The 6,082-nt window shown below is 47.2% G+C and overlaps 1 pseudogene across 1 annotated transcript; it reads left to right on the top strand.

Moving 5' to 3' along the window:
- Positions 1-680: 680 nt before the first annotated feature.
- Positions 681-3,107, top strand: LOC121825518 (serine/arginine repetitive matrix protein 2 pseudogene; annotated as a pseudogene). The gene has a single exon (XR_013047715.1). The product of XR_013047715.1 is annotated as a serine/arginine repetitive matrix protein 2 pseudogene (transcript).
- Positions 3,108-6,082: the final 2,975 nt, after the last annotated feature.

The raw sequence follows: 6,082 nt of genomic DNA, 5'->3' as shown, positions 1-6,082 counted from the left end.
GAAACTGGAATCACAGGCAGTAATGAGCTGCCATGTAGTGCTGGGCATTGAACCCGGAATCTCTGGAAGAGCAGCCAGTTCTCTTAACCACTGAGCCATCTCCCCAGTCCCAGGATATTTTTCTTTTTTCTTTTTCTTTCTCTGTGTTAACAGCCCTAGCTGTCCTGGAACTCACTCTGTAGACCAGGCTGGCCTCGAACTTACAGAGATCTGCCTGCCTCAGCCTCCCAAGTGCTGGGATTAAAGGCGAGCACCACCACCGCCTGGCGGAAGACCAGCTTCTAATCCAGACCTTTGAGGTGGGAAGATCCACCTTTAATCTGGGCCATACCTTCTGCTGGCAGCCTATATAAAGGGCATGGAAGAAGGAAGCTTGCTCTCTCTGCCTGCTTGCTCTTACCCTCACTAGCACATCAATTCCTTTACTGGCATTAGAACCTACTTCTTAGGATTCCAGCATATACTAAAGACCAGCTGAGATACCCCGGCTTGTAGACTGAACAACTACTGGATTCTTGGATCTTCCATTCATAGGCAGCCATTGTTGGACTAGCTGGACCACAGCCTGTAAGCCACTTAAATACATACATACGAGGCGGACCGGCGAGGCGGCGGCGGCGGCGGCGGCGGCTTCAGGCCCCGAGGGATTCGTAGACTCGAGCGGCGGCTGCGGCAGGACCTCTCCCCGTCGGAGGCGGCGGCCGGCGGCAGCGGCGGGAGCGGTGGTGCCCCCCTGGGCACAGGGCCATGTACAACGGGATCGGGCTGCCGACGCCCCGGGGCAGCGGCACCAACGGCTACGTCCAGCGCAACCTGTCCCTGGTGCGGGGCCGCCGTGGTGAGCGGCCTGACTACAAGGGAGAGGAGGAACTGCGGCGCCTGGAGGCTGCCCTGGTGAAGCGTCCTAATCCTGACATCCTGGACCACGAGCGCAAGCGGCGCGTGGAGCTGCGATGCCTCGAGCTGGAGGAGATGATGGAAGAGCAGGGGTACGAAGAACAGCAGATTCAGGAGAAAGTGGCGACCTTTCGACTCATGTTGCTGGAGAAGGATGTGAACCCTGGGGGCAAGGAAGAAACCCCAGGGCAGAGGCCAGTGGTAGCTGAGACCCATTCCGGATGAGGACTCAGAGGCCTCCAGTCTGAGGAGACAAGACCAGCTGAGGATCTGGCGAGGTGAGATAGCTGTGGCTTGTTCTGTCTCTCTGATCTACCAGCATGGACCCCAATAACTCGCCTCAGGTTTGATTTTATTAATAAGAACTTTTAAGGTTCCTTCTATATCTGGTGCCCAACGTTCGTGTTATGAATTCATGAAAAAGCTGTTTGCCTATGGCCTTGTGAGCCCCAGCTCAGGCCTAAGCTACACTCAGGCGGTTGTGGTGGCGCACACCAGTAGGATTTGCTGAAGGAGACAGAGGCAGTAGGATCCCGAGTTTGAGGCCGGCCTAGGAGGCTTGGGAGAAGCTTTGGCCTGGACTGAGCCACAAACAGTGGTGGGACCATGGAAGCAGTGGTTACTGCTCCACATTGCCAGCTCCTTCTCATCGTGTTGGTGACTGCGGTGATGCTGCTACCTGGGACAAAGGGTTTACTGCTGCTGGTTCAGAGAAGAATTGCCAGGACCATAGTGTTACAAGAAAGCATCGGCAAAGGTCAGTTTGGAAAAGTTTGGCAAGACAACTGGTGGGGAGAAATTGTTGTGAAGATTTTCTGTTCTAGGGAAGAATGTTCATGGTTCCAAGAGACAGACATTTATCGGACTATGATTGCTCCAAACCACAGAGGAGGCAAAAAAAAAAAAAGTCTGCAGGAAACCATGACCATGCCTAACAGTGACTTTGAAATCTTCAAAAAGATGACAGGATCCTACAACGATGATTCCACATGGACTATGATAAAGCCATTAAGCTGATTAACACCACGGAAAGATCTGCTTTGGACTACAAACTGCTTAGGACAATTTTGAGATGGCTAGCTGAGATGATCCAGCCTGACAGACTACTTGAACAAAGACTTGAAACAAGCCCTGAACTTTCCTATTATGCAGAGACTGGACAAACGATACAAAATTTGATGATTAACCCCAAAATTTTCTTTTCAAGATTCCCTAAAGATATCTTCACCCCTAGAAAGCAAAAAGAAAAAGAGAATATAGATATGAGATAGATAATCGAATCTACTCTGAGAAAAAAGGTAAAGAAATAATAGGATAAATAGGTAGATCACTGAATCTACACTGAAGAAAAAAGGGAAGATATAAAAATGACAAAAGGTAGACTAATGAATCTATTATGAAAAGAAAAAAGAGAAAATATGGATATGGTAAGATAAAAAGGGAGATTATGGAATCTACTTTTAAAAAGGAACTACTTGTTTTAAATAAGATAAGTAATGAAAATTTTTTTGGTCTGAGTTTATCAGATGTTACTGGACTGGACATTGTTAATATATATAATGGAGTTTTTTGTCTGGATCTGTCAAATGTTAATGTAATCTTGACTGTATATTGCATATACTTATTGAAGATAGTTTTTCTTGTATTAGTTATAAGCTTTTTTAATTTTAGACAAAAAGAGAGGAAATGTGGTGGTATTGTGTTCCCCAAAATATTGTGTACTCTAATAAATTTATCTGGGGTCAGAGAACAGACAGCCACTAAATACAAAGGCTAGAAAATGGTGGCACTCACACCTTTAATCCTAGCATTCCAGAGATAGAAATCCCTCTGGATCTCTGTGAGTTCAAGGCCACATTGGAAATAGCCAAGCATGGTGACACACACTTTTAATCCCAGAAAGCCAGCCTTTAATCCCAGGGAGTGGTGGTAGAAAGCAGAAAGATATATAAGGCATGAGGACGAGAAACTAGCAGCATTTTGGCTGGTTAAGCATTCAGGCTTTTGAGCAGTAATTCAGCTGAGACCCATTCCGGATGAGGACTCAGAGGCCTCCAGTCTGAGGAGACAAGACCAGCTGAGGATCCGGCGAGGTGAGATAGCTGTGGCTTGTTCTGTCTCTCTGATCTACCAGCATGCCCCCCCCCAAAAAAAATACATACATACATACATACATACATACATACATACATACCTAAATAAATAAATAGCCACTTAAATAAATAAGAATGAATGAATGAATGAATTCTATAAATTCTGTTCTAGAGAATCCTGACTAATACAGACACCAAGGACATAGCAGGTGCCTAGAGGTTAATTCACAGTATACAGTAGGTTCTGTGTGCTTGGCAGGTCATGGTGATCCCACCCTCCAGGAGGACATGGTTTCTCTTAGGAGGAGGGCCAGTGGGGCAGAGGCACTGTGTGCCTCTTGAATTGCTTTGGGTCATGGAGGTCAGTGGCTAAGTGGCTCTGAAGATGAGCAGGGCTAATCCTCCTGAGATGGGCAAGTGGCTTAAGAAGATTGGAGCAAAAACCTAGACCCACAAACTCCATCTCAGATTAGAGATGAGAGTCTCCCACAGAGGCGGGGCTGTGAAGACCTCAGAGCTGACCTCTCCCCCACAGGACCACAGGATTGCTTCATCCTTACTACCCAGATGGCCAAAACTCCTCTTCTATTGAACATGGTAAGGAAGAACTGGACAACCAAACGTGTTAGTGCAGACCTGTGATTCCAACACCCAGGTGGAGACGGGGGTTAAACTTCAAGGTCATCCTCAGTGAGGCTAGCCTGGACTAAATGAGACCCTTTCTCAAAAACAAAACAAAACAAACAAACAAAAAAACCCAAAAAGTACAAAACCAAACTAAAACAAAAGAATGAGGCTCCTGAACTGGTGAGGTCCCTTCAAGGACTTCTGGGAGAAATGGCCATGCTGCCGTCTCCTCAGGGGCTGTGGAAAGCAGGCTGTGCGTCACCACAGGATGTGGAACGATACAGCTTATCTCTTTCTTCCTGAAGCCGTGCCCCCCCCCCCCCCCGTGGGTGTCTGTCTGTCACATAGAAACGTGATCCTATCTGATCCATGCACAAAATTGAATTTTCTGAGCGGGGCGGTGGTGGGGCACGCCTTTAATCCCAGCACTCAGGAGGCAGAGGCAGGCGGATCTCTGTGAGCTTAAGGCCAGCCTGGGCTACAGAGTGAGTTCCAGGAAAGGTGCAAAGCTACACAGAGAAACCCTGTCTCGAAAAAACAACAAAAAAAAAAATTGATTTTCTTTTTTTGTTTTTGAAGTCAGGGTATAATTATATCATTCTCAATCCCTTTTTCTTCTTCTTCCTTCCAACCCTTCCACTCCTGTACATCTCCCTTGCTCTCTCTTGAATTTATGGCCTCAATTTATTAAATTGTTGTGGTGTGTGTGTGTGTGTGTGTGTGTGTGAGAGAGAGAGAGAGAGAGAGAGAGAGAGAGAGAGAGAGAGAGAGAGAGAGAGTTCAGTTCACATAATGTTACTTGTATGCATATGATTTCAGGGCTTAACACTTGGTACTGGTACATAATTTAGGGGCTCATCGCTGGGGAAGACTATTCTTTCAGCTCCCATGTACATAATTTTTGTTTTCAGTACTGGGGAAGGAACCCAGGGTGTAGCAGGAATCTTAAAAGTTCTTATTAATAAAATCAAATCCGGGGCCAGTTATTGGGGTGAAATGCTGGAAGGTCAGAGAGACAGAACAAGCCACAGCTAACCTAACCTGGCCAACTTCTCAGCTGATCTTGTTTCCTCAGACAGGATGTTTCTGAGTCCTCATCCGGATTGGGTCTCAGCTGAATTACTGCTCAAAAGCCTGAATGCTTAACCAGCCACAATCTTCTAGTTTCTGGTCCTCACGCCTTATATATCTTTTTGCTTTCTACCACCACTGCCTGGGATTAAAGGCTGGCTTTCTGGGATTAAAGGCGTGTGTCACCATGCTTGGCTATTTCCAATGTGGCCTTGAACTCACAGAGATCCAGAGAGATTTCTGTCTCTGGAATGCTAGGATTAAAGGTGTGAGTGCCACCATTTTCTAGCCTTTGTATCTAGTGGCTGTCTGTTCTCTGACCCCAGATAAATTTATTAGAGTACACAATATTTTGGGGAACACAATACCACCACACCAGGGCCTCACTAGACAAGAGCTCCTGTACTGGGGGATTCCAGGCAGGTGCTCTACTACTGAGCCACACCCCAGCCCCTCACTGGGGGATTCTAGGCAGGTGCTCTACCACTGAGCCACACCCCAGCCCCTCACTGGGGGATTCCAGGCAGGTGCTCTACTACTGAGCCACACCCCAGCCCCTCACTGGGGGATTCTAGGCAGGTGCTCTACCACTGAGCCACACCCCAGCCCCTCACTGGGGGATTCTAGGCAGAGGCTCTACCACTGAGCCACACCCCAGCCCCTCACTGGGGGATTCTAGGCAGAGGCTCTATCCCTGAGCCACATCCACTATGTCTTACTAAGGAATCCTAAGTAAGTATTTCATAGCTGAGGCATGCCTTCAGCCTTTAACCTTTTTTCAAATTGTGTTAAAATACACATACCATCCAGTTTCTTACCTTAACTATCAAGTTCTTATCAAGCCACAGTGTGGCACAACCATCAATGCCATTCATTTCCACAAGTTTTCCACTTCCCAGACTGTAACCTTGTCCCTATTAAACACAGACTCTCTCTCCCTGACCCCTGGCACCCAACATTTTATTTTCTGTGTACATAAATTGGAGGATTCTAGGGCTTTCGGATGAGTAGAATCATTTCTTTTGTGTCTGTATTATTTCACTTAGCAGTGTGTCCCAAACATCACTTACTTGGCAGAATGTGTTGGATTTTTCAAGTTCATCCTCAGCTACCTAGTGAGGCTAGCCTGGACTACATGAGACCCCATCTCAGAAAACAAGCAGAAAAATAAAACAAAACAAAGAAGAGGTGCCTGAACCCTGTGAGGTCATTTCAAGCGCCTGTGGGGAAATGTCCATGCCACTGCCTCCTCAGTCTCTGTGGAAAGCAGGCTGGGCGTGGTGGCGTACACCTTTAGTCCCAACACTCTGGAGGCAGAGGCAGGTAGGCCAGCCTGCTCTGCATATCCAGTTCCAGGCTGGCTAAAGCTACATAGTGAGATTGATCTTAATCCC

The sequence above is a fragment of the Peromyscus maniculatus genome, chromosome 23 (assembly GCF_049852395.1).
Source record: "Peromyscus maniculatus bairdii isolate BWxNUB_F1_BW_parent chromosome 23, HU_Pman_BW_mat_3.1, whole genome shotgun sequence".
Taxonomy (NCBI): Eukaryota; Metazoa; Chordata; class Mammalia; order Rodentia; family Cricetidae; genus Peromyscus; species Peromyscus maniculatus.
This window is presented reverse-complemented; position numbering and strand designations above follow the sequence as displayed.